Source organism: Gossypium hirsutum, unplaced genomic scaffold (genome assembly GCF_007990345.1).
Source record: "Gossypium hirsutum isolate 1008001.06 unplaced genomic scaffold, Gossypium_hirsutum_v2.1 scaffold_209, whole genome shotgun sequence".
In the NCBI taxonomy this organism is placed as follows: domain Eukaryota; kingdom Viridiplantae; phylum Streptophyta; class Magnoliopsida; order Malvales; family Malvaceae; genus Gossypium; species Gossypium hirsutum.
The window spans coordinates 3,839-19,016 of NW_024402878.1; the positions used below are offsets into that span (position 1 = coordinate 3,839).

The 15,178-nt window shown below is 33.0% G+C and overlaps 1 pseudogene; it reads right to left on the minus strand.

Moving 5' to 3' along the window:
- Positions 1 to 255: 255 nt before the first annotated feature.
- Positions 256 to 750, minus strand: LOC121226488 (dynein light chain 1, cytoplasmic-like; annotated as a pseudogene).
- Between the last annotated feature and the right edge of the window lie 14,428 nt (positions 751 to 15,178).

Below are 15,178 nucleotides of genomic sequence, written 5' to 3' on the forward strand. Positions count from 1 at the left end.
TGAAGTCGAGTGATGTGCACAAAGTGTCTAAACCCTAATCACTTATGCCAATCTCATTGGTAAGTTAACAAATTTTTGAAATGTCATGTTGAAATCAAAGAAATGAGAGTGGTTTAATTTTTCTGAATTAAATCTTCACTTTACCTAAACACAAAAACCCACAAACATAATTTTGACTTATAATTTCAACTCTCATCAATCACACAAGCAAAAAGGAGAATTGCACCTAAGCCAACTTCAAACTATTAATGATCATCAAGAAAACAAAGATAACCTTTGAAGATGAAGATCAAGATCCATCAACAAGAAAAAGAATGGGTTGGGTTGAAGATGAGAAAGTTGAGAGTTCCCAAAGCAAAATAGATGAAAGTTCCTTTGAAATGGGTGATGAAACAACTGAAATTTGTACCCACCACGCATTGCCATCCACCCCCATACATCTTGTCAAATTCCTGATTATATTTACACATGCTAAGCAATAATTATAATCTAAAAGCTAAAAGCTAAAAACAAAGTGTGATTTGATGATAACCTTTTTAATATATGCAGCAATAGAAATGCAGTCAAAACCTTCAAGAGATCAAGAGCTCGAGATGCTGATGCCAGTGCTCTAGCTTGCAGCTTTAATGGCATATCTGTGTCTTCAATCACTGCTTTACCTTCCAGCATCTCTTCTATATGTGATTTGAAAAGGAACTGAGAAGCCACTTTCTTGAAGGAACAATAACTATATTATCAATTGGATTTTAATTTTTTTAAACTGGATAGTAGAGAAACTGAATTTTAAAAAAATTGAAAATATAGGGACTGATGAAAGAATTAAACATTTTGTGTGCAAAAAGATAAAGCAAATGAGGCAAAGATTAAGCAAGGAATCTTTACTAAGTTTAGAGTCAAATGAAAACAAAATAATCTTATTTGGAATTGGAAAATGCTAATCAATTAAGAAGACCCAAAGCTTAATAATAATATGGTATTTAATAAAAATATTTTCCTTTTTTTCTTTTTGAAAAAAAATAGTGATTTTCTTTTTAAATTCAATAAAATTAATGCATTAAATATGTTAAAAATAATAATTAAACACCTATATGCACATCAAATAAACGAGCATATATGCTTTCAACTTTTTCATTTAATAATTGGGCAAAGTTAGAGAAAGAGAGTGAGTGGTAAAGGAATAATGGCTGGTCAAGCTTCAAAATAAAAATAAAAAATTAATTTTAGGAAAGAAGAAAAGCCAATACTCCAGTACTGTTATGTGTATAACATATTAAAAAAAAAAAAACTTTCTATTCGACTGGTGAAGTTAGTTTTTTTTTTCTTTGAAATTTCAAGTTTTTATTTAGGATAAGTTTTAGTTATTTATTTCTTAAGTAATTTAATTAAAACATTTTCAAAGTATTTCCAAAAGGTTTACAAAATATTTTAAAATATGTTTTCAACTTATTCAAATGTTTTGAGTTAATACCAAAATATTTTACGGTGTTTGAAAATATTTTAAAATTTTGGTAGCTAAGTCTCTATAACCTAGCATTGTAAGTATATTGAGACTAACAAATCAGTAGCCATACGACAACCTAACGAGGCAATGTACCGAGACTTGGTATGCAAGTACTGATACCTGTCTCGACCTTGCCTTGCAAGTATCCAAACTTGCTTTCTAAGTTGCAAGACTTGCAATTATAACAACTATAAGAATATTTTTAGCCAAGTATAGATACCTAAATTGAAGGGGCACTTTTTCGGCTCAAAATTAATGCTTCAAATGCCAAATCACTTCCAATGTCTCCCAAGCATTTACAAACTCATTCTTTGATATAAGTACAAGTCAAAAAAACACTACAAGACCTAAGAGAGACATATCTAAGCATCAAAGTCAAAGAGAAAATTTTGAATTCCATTTCTCAGTTTTCTCTTATAGTCTTTGTACTAATTGTAATTTTTTTACTTTATTTTATTTGTTTTAGTGAGCCAAGATTTGTAAACACATACCTTTCTAGATGTCATATTTGTTTACTTCATCTTTCTATCAATTTCTATTGGAGGGATATAAGTTGAGACACAAAAATTAGAGAATTTTAGTTTAGCCATAAAAATTAAGGTAAGTTCTATCTAAGTTTTTGAAAAGATAGAGTTGTAAAGATTATACATTATCCACAAAAATTAGAGGATTTTAGTCCAAGCTTTTCTCTCATTTCTTTACTTTTTAGAAAAGTTTTTAAATATTTATAAAATACCAATTCATCTCCTATTGGTATTTTCAGGTCTAATAGTTTTGAACTAGATTGATTTAGAATGAGTCATTTCGGTTCTGGCTAGTTCTGGATTTGAGTCTTTTTTGAATAATTTAGGTTTAAGTCTTTGGGTTTCAGGTTAGGCCTTTCGTGTTTGGATTATTTCATGTTATTTTTCGGATTATTATATATTTGAGCCAATTTCGAGTTCAAACTAATTTAAGTTTAGGTCAATTCGGTTTGAACTGGATGAGTTCAATTTGTTGACATTTTTGATAAAAAAGGGTTAGATAAAGTTTAAGTTTGAGTTGAATAGATCAAAATTTCAAGTTTGACTCATAATTAACATATCTGCAATATATTAGTAAGGAATGAACAGGATTGCCATTACTTACTTTTCTTTATACATTTTAGTGATAAAATCGCCTTTGAAGATGTGGTATGACTATTCTCAAACTCATCTACTTTCTCTTTATTATAATTTCAAAATCTCCTTTTTTGGATGTCGTTATGTTGAAGAATGGCTGTTGAAAAATAACCTTTTAAAATTTTACTCCAAACTCTAAAGAAAGCATTACAACCTCTTGATGCCTAAATTAATTTCCATTCTATTCCAACTCTTTTTCTTACCAAAATCAACTATGAAGTTCGTTTTCACCCTACTTTATCAATTTTCGTATTGAGATTAATATACGTACACGGTCGAGACCACGGTGACTAAAATCCTGGAAATACCAATTTGGTTGACACAAAATCCTCAAGCTCCTGTAAGGATTTGCTTGTTGTTCACATCAACACAACCATAGAAAGGACAAGTTTTCAAGGAAAATATATGAAGGTCAAATTCTATAAAATATCATTATAAAATTATTTTTTTATTTAATCTCTAACTATAATTTGATCATTTATAGTTTTTATTTTTTTTTTTTTTTCGAAATGTGTATATTGAGTCTTAAATCAAAATTTTTAGTTAATTAATGTAACTTCCATATTTCAAACATCTAATTAATGAGGCATATATAGCTAGCCATTTTTTGTATAATTGGATACACTTTATGCAAAATACCAATTTTTATTGTTGATACAAGGAATCAATGACGAGGCGATGGGGAGGAGAAGGTGGTGGTTACAAGGAGAATAGTTCACTTGTGGCAAGTAGAGAGACGGACTTGGAAGCTAAGGAAGGAAAGAAGGAGAGGAAGAGTAGGAAGAGGAAATAGGAGGTAAAGGATGCTAAGTAATTGAGGAATCTTGGGGAAGAAAATGAGGTCCTTGGTTCTTCATGTGGTTGTGTTGGGGGTATATATAAGGGAGGTTCCCTTGTCATGTAGTGCCATGTCACTTATAAGACAATTGGTAGGCTGCTAGTGTAGCCTGCTAGGTGGTAGGTTTGTTACATGTTAGTTGTCACATGCATAGTATTATGTGGTCTTGCTCTAACATTCTCTTTGCTAAGGTTATATAAGGTTTTCACACCTTGGTGGTTCTTTAGTGGTCCTCCTTAAAGGCCAAAAGTGGGTGACTGGTCATGTATGATCTAACGGGGGGTTATCACAAAAGGTTTTCACCGAGGACCATCTATGGGCACCTGTTTGGGTTCTCACCATGCCACTCATTGTTCTACATGTTTTTATTTTGGGGAAAGGCATGAAAATTCCCCCAGTTAATAGATAGGTTACATAGTGACCTCAACAAATGGAGGAGCGAACATGTAACGCCCCAAGTTTTCTTTTAATTTTTGAATTGCGAAATTGTGTCAAGTGATTAATTTTGCCTAGTGGTTAAGTGGTTTTGTGTATGCTTGAGGTCCTGTGTGCCATTTCTTTTCCTTGAATTTTGGTTATTTTTATCTATATCTGGCTAGTCACACCTAGCTTATCTATAATTTTTGTTTAATTGTTAACAAGAATGAGCTTACTGGTTCAGTAGTAAGACTTTAGCTAACTTATAAGTCCCAAGTTCGAATCTTGTTGTGTGCAAAAGCAGAAATTATTTTTGCTCTTTCTTTTGTGTGCCGCCCATGCTTAGAATTCGGGTCAAATTTAAATACGAATAACTTGATTGTGATAATACTGGAGTAGGATTTAGTGGGGTTAATTAGTTTTTTTTAAATAGAGAGTTTATGTCCTAATCTTTCTCTTAATTGTCGTCCTCTTCCCCACCTCTCCATTTTTCTGCTTTTTTTTCATTTTTTCTCTTCTTTTTCTTTGTAACACGTCAAACCCGATCCCTTATAAGAATCTAAGTATGATGAGTAACTACTTAGAAATCATCTATCTTTAAAACTATTTCTGGCAAACTTTGTAAACTACATTGTTTGAATAAACCTTTAATAAAATACAAAAATATAAAGTATAAGTCAAATGCATATAAATTTCAGTGAGATATTATTCATCAAACAAAATATAATACTTTAAAACCATTCTATAAATTTCAATTAAACCTTATTAAATCATAATTTATCAATCGGAGTCTTAGGTACATATCCTTCTCAAAACACAAATAGACATCGCCCCCATTTGTCATACATAGTACAAAAAAGTAGTTATCTCACAATAGCAGATGTCCTCTAGCGTAGTCCTTCAGAAAGTCTTCCTTCACTCAGCAAGCCTGAAGAGGAAAAGGATAATGGGTAAGTTCAAAAGAACTCAGTGAGTTCCAAAGAGATCTTATATAAAATACTACTTCACAACCAAATATTTCAAAGGGATTTCTCATAATATCACAGAGTACACAATGTATACAAAACTAAGTTCGTTGATGGTGTGTCATATGGGTGAATTATATACACCAACTCACATAATTCAGACAATTCCTTTTCATGTCAACCACATACCTAGTTTTTAAAGTTAGATACATCTCATATGGTTTTGGTTCATTAATATCAATTCTTCCTTATAGCTCCTCGTATTAGAATCATCAGTAGCATGTTTTATCATGATCTGCTAATTTTTGAAATATATCTTCCCCAGAGGCTACAGGAACATATATCATCAACTTCATCTTCACATACCAAATCATATCATATCATTCATATCAAAGGTAGATGGTAGTGACTTAACATGAAAATGACCCATATTTCTTATCATATATACTGAACTTAGACTATTGACTCTGAACAACCTTTTCACTTATTTACATTATACATACTTTACAGAGAAAAAAACTTACCTTATATAACTATGAGATACAGAAAATCACTACACATGGAAAGTGAGAAGAACTCAAAAATATGAAAGTCTATATAGCAGGTCCTTTTCCTTTATCAATCGAACATTCAGTAGCTTCTTGAGCTAAAAAATAGAGATAATTCAATATATCAGATCACTTCTCTATCGAATCTAAACATGCATGTAAGAAACATCAACTTTGAACCCAACATCAGGAAGTTTCCTTCATTACACACCAATATAACACTTATGCATGCAGAACCTAAAAATATGTAAATAAATTTGAAAATAACCTAGGTTTCATAAAAAAACTACCAGTGAGCTAAACAAACGTGTAAGTTAGATGACTACAGTGAACCCAACTTCGGAGAGGTTTTCTGGACTTAAGTTTTCAAAAAGTGCAAAAAAAAAAATCAAGGAGGAAGATGAATACAAAGAAAACATAAAGATTTTCGGTGAAGACACTACTATCCCTATATACTTAAGCATGAAGACAAAGTTTAGTGGAAAAATTAGATAATTCCACTAACACTCTTGATTCCATGATTAAGTGCACTTATAATGATTTAAGTCTTTTCATCTACAGTAGCTTAGTTTCATTCTAACTAAGTCTCAATTTAACTAACTAAATTACCTTACTAAAATGATAAACAAATATATGCAACAACAAACTAACATGCTCGCCTAAAGCACTTGGGTGGTGTACACATAACAGAAGAGTCCGCCAAACCATGAATCTTCGCCAAAGCTAAGAGTTCGATTCATATCTAAAAAATAACTGAGGATAACGCTATCCATTGACAATTTATTTTGTGCTTCTCTTTATGAGCATTATTTTTAATACTTCCTAATGGAATCCTCTTCTTCCTCAGGTTTTTTACCACCTTGCTAAAATACGAATGGGTTCTTTTTCTAAGATGTTGGTTCATCTCTAATTCTTCAATTTTTACAACATGATCTTAAATTGATCTATATCTTCTCAACATAGAATATGAAACACGTTGTGTGTCTTGAAACTCCGGCGAGCCATACAGATCCAACTTTCTCTAAAACTTCATAAGCCTATAAACCTTAGACTCATTTCTGACCAATCTGATAATTTTCTTCAAGAGGACTTTAAGAATACCTTTTGTTTTTTTTCAGTTGCTAGTTTATGTACTTGACAACTTTTAAATGAATATGGATAATAGCTTTTTAGTTTCACGTGGTTTTTTTTTCGAGAGAGGTGTTTAACTTTACCATATAGCTCAAATGGAACATTTTCAACTGCATAAACTGTTTGTAAGCATTCGCCAAAGACAATTTATTCAAATTGATTCTATCCTCAAACTGAATCTAGATGACCCAGTTAAGATATGCAGTTGATTCATTTTTCCAAAGATTCTTAATTATTTTCAAAATCTTGAAGTAACCTAGATCTCTATTTGATACTATGAAAGTGAAAATACAAGTACTATCTCACAATGCAATGCTCAGAATTCTTCAAGAATAGTAGTATAAGCAGAAAAAGCTGAAGTATTGATCTAGATCCTATTTGTAAACACTCCAGAATTCAATTCACCATATTTACCAAAGAAATTTTCTTGCGAATCATTGCTATTAAAAAATTCACATGAATATTTCCTCTACTATTCTAATATTTCAGAAAGAAAGGTTGGCTTCACCATTATCTTTTCCAGTGACAATCCATTATCAAACATACTTACTTTTGCTGAGAGAAAATAGTGTTGCCATTGTCTTTCTACTCAAAGCATCTGCCACTACATTGCCTTCCCTGAATGATACTCGGTAATCAAATCATAATCTTTAACAGTTCCAAACATCTTATTAGCACAAATTCAGATCCTTTTGAGTCATCAAATACTTCAAACTTTTATGATTAGAGAACACATGACACTTTTCTCCATATCTTTAATGCTAAAATTATTGCTACTAATTCCAAATCATGAGCTAGAAAACTGCTAACTTTAGATACATTTTTGTGCGGGTTCCACTCCATCACTGCTTTTATCTTAACATGATCTATTTTAATACCATTAATATAGATAACATGACCTAGAAAATGTACTTCTCTTAGCCAAAACTCACATTACTAAACTTAGCATACAACTGACTATCACGCAGAGTTCTTAGTGTAATACTCAAATTTTTCTCATGATCAACTTCATTCTTAGAATAAACCAATATATTATCAATAAAGACTACTACAAACTGATCCAGATAATGTTGAAAAACTCTATTCATTAAGTCTATAAATATTGCAAGCGCATTAGTCAGACCAAAAGGAACTACTAAAAATTCATAGTGACCATACCTCGATCAAGAAGCTATTTTAAGAACATCATCACCCTTAATCTTCACCTGATAGATCTAGACCTTTGATCAATTTTATAGAAACTATAACCTTAACATAATTGATCAACAAATCTTTAATCCTGAGAAGAGGATACTTATTCTTTATTGTACCTTGTTCAATTGGTGTAATCTATACATAGCGTATTGTTCCATCTTTCTTTTTCACAACAGAACTGGCGCACCCATGGTGATACATTTAGTCTTACAAAACTTTATCCAAAAGATTTGCAACTGTGATTTCAGCTCTTTTAATTCCAACAGTGCCATTTTATATGGAGTACAAGACATATGTGTTGTTCCAAGTTCCAATTCAATCGAAAACTCTACATCTCTCTTAGGCAACATTCTTGGAAGTTCCCCTAGAAATACATCTAGAAACTTTCTTACCACTGGAACTTGACTAACTTCTTTACTTGACTTAGATGAATCCTTTATATAAGCCAAATACGCATCTGTGCTATTAACAATCAATTTTCTATTGGAAACAACAAAAATGATCCTGTTCGCCAAACCAGTATGTATACTAGGCATCAATACTTCTTTACCTTCAACAGTTATCAAGTGTACACCTCTAGCATGACAGTCAACCATAGCATTATGTCTTGTTAGCCAATGCAACCCAAAAAACAACATCAATTCATGAAAGCTTAGTAACAACAAGTTTGCCAAAACTGTGTGCTCACCAAATACCAATGGACAATTCCTTATCATTTTATTCACCACAGTACTCTGACCCAAAGGATTAGTTACTAACACATTGGTTTCAAAATATACTACTTCAAGACTTAGACCTTCTACAACCTTAGTACAAATATATGAATGTCTAGACCTTGGATCTATTAAAGCATAAATACTATTTTCGAGAAAAAAATAATTTACCTGTTATCACCTTAGGCAGATCAACATCTTCCTTTGCTTTTATAACATAAGCTCGAGCTGACACTCCATAATTTGGCTTACTAAAAGTTTTCCTTGATGCTCCATGAATCAAACTAGCCTTTCCTGACATTCTAGATCTGGTTTCTTGTTGAAATCTTTGAGGTCCACGGATAGACTACTCTGTGCTTGCTTCTATTTTAGAAGGGCAATCCTTAACCATATGATCCTTAGACCCACATCCAAAGTATACCCCTATACATCTCCAACATTCACCATTATGATTCTTACCACAGTATTCACAGTTGCCATTTCTTATCACTTTAGATCCTTTAGAGCTTGCCATCGAAGTAATTGGTCTATTGAATCCTTCACATTTAAAATTTACAGACTGCAAATCTCTTCTCAAGGCTTAATAAGTTTGATCCCTAGGCTTCTTAAAACTTGTGGGAGGTGGAGGACTTGACCTTTCCCTTTTCATCCTTTCCCTTTCAAAACTCTTATTTCTATCTCTAACGATTGTTTCTATCTTATGGGCTTTGGCTATAACCGATACAAGAGTTTTACATTCAGAAGCTACCACTAACACAATAATTTCATCCCTTAATCCCCACTCAAATTTATCATACATTTCCTTCTTTGTTTGAAACATGTTCTTAGCATAGTGACTGAGTCTAAGAAATTCTTGCTCGTACTCCACAACAGACATCCTACCTTGTCTCAGATACATAAATTCCTTCCTCATTTGCTCAACATACATCTAGTTTACATATCTTTCCCTAAACTTTTCCAGAAAGAAGTCTCAGTCAATCATTTCCTCAAGAGCCACAGTAACCAAGGTTTCCCACCATTGATAGGCTTCCCCTTCTAACAATGATATAACACACAAGACTATCCTCAAGAGTACATTTGTAACAACCTATTTTTAGTGAAATTAGAATAGTGGTTACGAGACCACAAATCCGAGCCAAAAAGAAAATTTATTTTAATATTATTACATGGTCTGTATTATAATAGGAATGTTATATGAAAATTCTAATAAGAAAATTTTATTGATTATGTGTTTAATTATGGAAAGGACCAAATTGCATAGAATGCAAAAGTTGAGTTCTAGTAGCTATAAGTATCAAATAGCTATGGAATTCAAAACTTGAGGTACTTATGTGGTAAATAGACCATTAATTAAAAGTTAGTAGATATTTTTGGTCATCCATTCATGGAAAATTAGAAAAAAGAAAAGGATGAAATTGGAAAGTTGAAAAATTAAAGATGATAAATAAAATAAATATAAAATAACATAATTATATATCATCTTCTTCCCAAAATTTACATTGAAATCCTAAGAGAGAGAAAGAAAACTAATCAAGCTTAATTATTTATGAATTCTTGTCCCGTTTTTAGTAATTTTTATATTTTTGAAATCAGAATAGCTTAATCTATCTATTCTGGGGATTAATTTGAAAAGATATCAAAGTATAAAAATTTTTCCATGGATGAATATGCTGAAATAATGAAATTTATGGTATAAAATGAAAGGTTCTTGATAGATAAACAACTTTTGTAAAGTGAATTTTCATGAATTTGTGATTTAAGGACTAAATTGTAAAGATGTAAAATTAATGAAAATTTTTTGATTTTTATGAAATATATGTGCTGTAACTATTATATGTAAAAATTAATTTAGGCTTGAAATAAGGATTAAATTGCATGAATTTCATTCTTCAAGCCTAGCATTTATGAAAAGTATAGGGGCAAAATGGTAATTTTTCCTAGGGTGTGAATTGCATGTAAATGAGAATGAAATGGATTAAATTGATGTTAAATTCATAAATATAGATTCGAAAAGACCTGATACGGAGTTGGATCGAGGAAAACAAAAAGTTTCAGATTATTAGATTCTCATATACGAACAAGTATTGAGGTAAGTTCGTGTAACTTAATTGTGTAATTATATATTTGAATTGGTTTAAATGATTTGTATATGAATTGTGTATTGGCCATGTATATGATATTTGATACATGCCTGGAAAATACCCGATAAATGTTAAACCCTGTATGAATGAATGAAATTTAATTGGATACAGGGTTCTGCTTCTCGAAATGGTAGTGGTCCTGCATATGTTGCAGACATACTGTAGCTCGAGAGAGTGTCCCGTTATAAGCCCTCTCAAGCTTCCTGTATATGGTTCTTACGAGCTTTTCGTTAAATGCTCTTCGGAGCATCCCGATTGGTTGTGACCCTACATGTGTTGTGGGTGCACCACAGCTCTTTATGAGCATCCCGTTATATGGCTTTTCATGAGCTTTCTGATTAAAAGCTCTCTGTGAGCTTCCCGTTAGTGCTCGCTTGAACTTCCTATTAAAGTGCTATTCGGTGTTTCTTGATTAAATGCTCTTTGGAGCTGCCCGTTATAGGCTCTTTATGAGCTTCCCGTTAATAAGCTCGAATAAGCTTCCCATTATATGGCTCACATGAGCTTCCCGTTACTGTGCTTGAGAGAAAGCTTTTCTGTTTAAGTGCTAATAAAAGCACTCCTGGATATGAATTGATGGGTTTATAGTATTGTACACTTCAAGTGTATTACCCAAGTATCCATCGATATTTCAAATATTCAACGGGTGAAATTCTGACATGAGAATATATGAAATCAAGATGAATCAATACTCGTATATATATGAATAACATGAGACTAGATATTTATATTTGATGAGCTCATCCTTATTGTTGATATTTACATGAAATAAGTGACTAACATGTTTGTTGAAGTTATGTGTTAGGCAAATGGCCAAACAGTTTTGGATGCATGTTTGTATGCTTACTTTAAATATATATGATTAGTAAGTAAATTTCTGTTAAACAAACTTACTAAGCATTAAATGCTTACTAAGTTTTATTTATTCTATTTTATAGTGCTCGAAAGTTTGTAAAGGTTAGAGATTGGTCGGAGTATCATCACACTATCCACAAGTTCGTTTTGGTAGAAATAGTAAACTTATTTTGATATAATGGCATGTATAGGCTAACTTTGCCAATGTTTGGCATGTAAATGGATGTTTGTAATCTAGCCATTGGAATGGCTAGTGATGGTATGTTTTGGTATATTTTGATAAGGTTATATCATGCGTAACACACACACACACACATACACACATATATATATATAGATATATATATATATGGTATGGTTAGATTGAATTAGGGTAAAATATATGTTTTTACTAAAAGGTAAGTTTGCGTATACGAATGTATGTTATGTTATATTATGCTGTTACTGATGTTTGCTTGGTTTAATGCTCAAAATTTGTTGGTATATACATGCAAGTGTTGTTGTAGGTTAATGGAAAAATTTAGGTGAGAAATAATGCTTGGAAATGGATTTATTTTGTCCACACGGGTAGGCACACGGGTGTGTTTCTTGATCGTGTATGACACACGGCCTGGCACATGGGCATGTGGTTTGGCCGTGTGTCCCCTGCCTCTTAAAATTGAGGGACATAATGCTTAGAATTAGGCACACGGGTAGAGACACAAACGTGTATCTTAGCAGTGTGTGACACATGGCTTAGTACACTGGCGTATGTCTTGGCCATGTGAATCTTGCACCTAAATTTTGAAAATTAAATTAACCAAACGGCCTAGCACACGGGCGTGTGGCAGGCCGTATGGCACAAGTCAGAGAGTTACACGGGTAAGGACATGGGCTGGGACACGGCCGTGTGTTTCACATCCAATGCCCATACGGCCTGAGACATGGGCATGTTAGCTGGCCGTGTTTGCCACACAACCTACTCACACGGGCGTATGACCCCTGTATATAAGAAATTTTTGAAATTTTTTGAAAAATTATCTTTGATCCCAATTTAGTCTCGACTTATTTCTAATCCATATATTGGTCCTCGTGGGTCCATTCAAGGGACATCATGACTTTTTTAGATATGAATAGTAAATGACATGAATTATCTGTAATTGTTTTGTAAATTTTGGTAATGCTCTGTGACCCTGTTCCGACAAAGGATACGGGTTAGGGGTGTTACATTTGTTGGTATCAGAGTTATAGTTTAGCCAATTCTCGAATTAACGTAGCAAGTACGAGTTTAGCTATACATGCCATTATATAATTTGTGATAGTGTGATATCTCTTGACCATTTTAAATGTGTTTTTCATATAGTAATATCGTCCAACCAAGCTAGAGTTGTGTGTGAGAAAGCTAAGAGCAATGCTCCAGCTTCAGTTCAAAGAGCTTCATCTAGTAGTAGAAGGCCCGAATTTGAAGGCCGATTGAGGAGGCTAAATAAGCCTTCTTCCAAATGATGAAATGAGTGATTCACAGAATTCATAAGAACAAATCCTGCTGTACAACAACCTCCCCCTCCTGCTCCCCAATCTATTCTCGATATGCCACAAGGTGCTAAACCTGTTAGAATTGGTAAGCCTCCGGTAGATAAAATTCGTAAGTATAGGACAAAAGAATTTAGGGCTACTGCCAATGATGATCTGGAAATAGCTGAATTTTGGTTGGAAAATACTATCAGGGTTTTAGATGAGTTATCATGTACACCAGTTGAATGTTTAAAATGTGCAGTATATTTATTAAAAGACACAACTTATCACTGGTGGAATACTATAACTTCTGTTGTACCGAGAGAAAATGTTACTTGGGAATTCTTCTAGACAAAATTTAGAAAGAAGTACATTAGTCAAGATTTCTAGATCAGAAAAAGAAAGAATTTCTAGAACTCAATCAGGGAAACATGACAGTATCTGAATATGAACGGGAATTCGTTTGGTTAAGTAAGTATGCAAGAGAATGGGTTTCAACTGAGGTTGATATGTGTAAATGTTTTGAAGAAGGATTAAATGAGGATATCAAGCTATTGAATTAAGGGAACTTGTAGTATTAGCTGATAGGGCACACAAGGCTGAGGAATTAAGCAAAGAGAAGAGACAAGCAGAAAGAGAAGCCCGAATTTCTAGTAAAAGATTTATGGGGAAGTCACAAGCATCTGTTTCAAAGAAATCAAAGAAACATTATGATTGTTCTACCACATTTATGGGGTATTCTGGAAAAGAACGAGGCTTTCAATGCTTTAATCCAAGATCTTCGTCTTCATCTATGACAAGTGTAAGAAGTGTTGGAAGTCCTAAACCAAGATGCAAACATTGCAATATATTGCATTTCGGTGAATGCTGCATAAAAAAGTGGAGCTTGCTTTAGATGTGGTTCTTTTGACCACTATCTCAGAGACTACCCCAAAAAGCCTATAAAAGATATTGTTTAGACCTCTAGGCTGAGTAATCTCGCCTCGAGAGGCAAACCACCCTAACACCCTAACAATGTTAGTGGTAGCCGAGGTGTGGCAAAAGATTCACAGTTAAATCTGAAGCACAAGCACCAGCGAGAACATATGCCATACGTGCACGAGAGGATGCTTCTGCACCTGATGTTATTATTGGTACATTTTCTCTTCTTGAAACTGACATTACTACTTTGATTGATTCTGGTTCAACACATTCATACATATGCACAAATTTAGTGTCTGTTAAAAATTTACCTATTGAATTCACTGAATTTGTGGTTAAAGTTTCAAACCCCCTAGGCCAGTATGTTATGGTGGAAAAGTTTGTAAAATTGCCTGTTGATGGTAAAGGGTTATTATTTTTCAGCTGATTTGATGCTATTTCCCTTTGATGAATTTGATGTAATTTTGGGAATGGACTAGCTAACTCAACATGATGCAGTGGTAAATTGTAAACAGAAATACGTTGTGTTGAAATGTCAGAATGGAGAATTACTCCATGTTAAATTTGATAAACTGGATGGATTACCTAATGCGATTTCAACAATATCAGCACAAAAATATATCAGAAAAGGGTATGATGCTTACCTTAATTATGTGTTAGACACTAAGGTATCTGAGTCAAAGATTAAATCAGTACCGATTGTTTGTGAGTTTCTTGATGTGTTTCCGGAGGTATTACTTGGTTTACCACCTTTTAGAGAATTAGAATTTTCTATAGATCTTGTTCCGGGGACAACTTCTATATCTATAGCACCTTATAGAATGACCCTAACGGAGTTAAAAGAGTTGAAGGCACAGTTGCAAGAGTTGATTGACAGAGGATTTAGTCGACCCAGTTTTTCACCTTGGGGTGCACCGGCTATGTTTGTAAAGAAGAAAGATAGACCATTGAGATTGTGTATAGATTATAGAGATGGATCATTGAAATTATGTATAGGTTACAGACAGCTAAACAAAGTCACAATAAAGAACAAGTATCCATTGCCCTGTATTGATGATTTGTTTGACCAATTGAAAGGTGCTACTATATTTTTGAAGATTGATCTTTGTTTTAGTTATTATTAGTTATGGGTAAAAGATTCAGATATGCCAAAGACAGCTTTCATAACAAGGTATGGGCACTATTAGTTTCTTGTAATGCCGTTTGCGTTTACGAATGCACCTACAGTATTCATGGATTTAATAAACATAATTTTTAGACCGTATTTAGATAGGTTCATGGTGGTATTTATTGATGACAT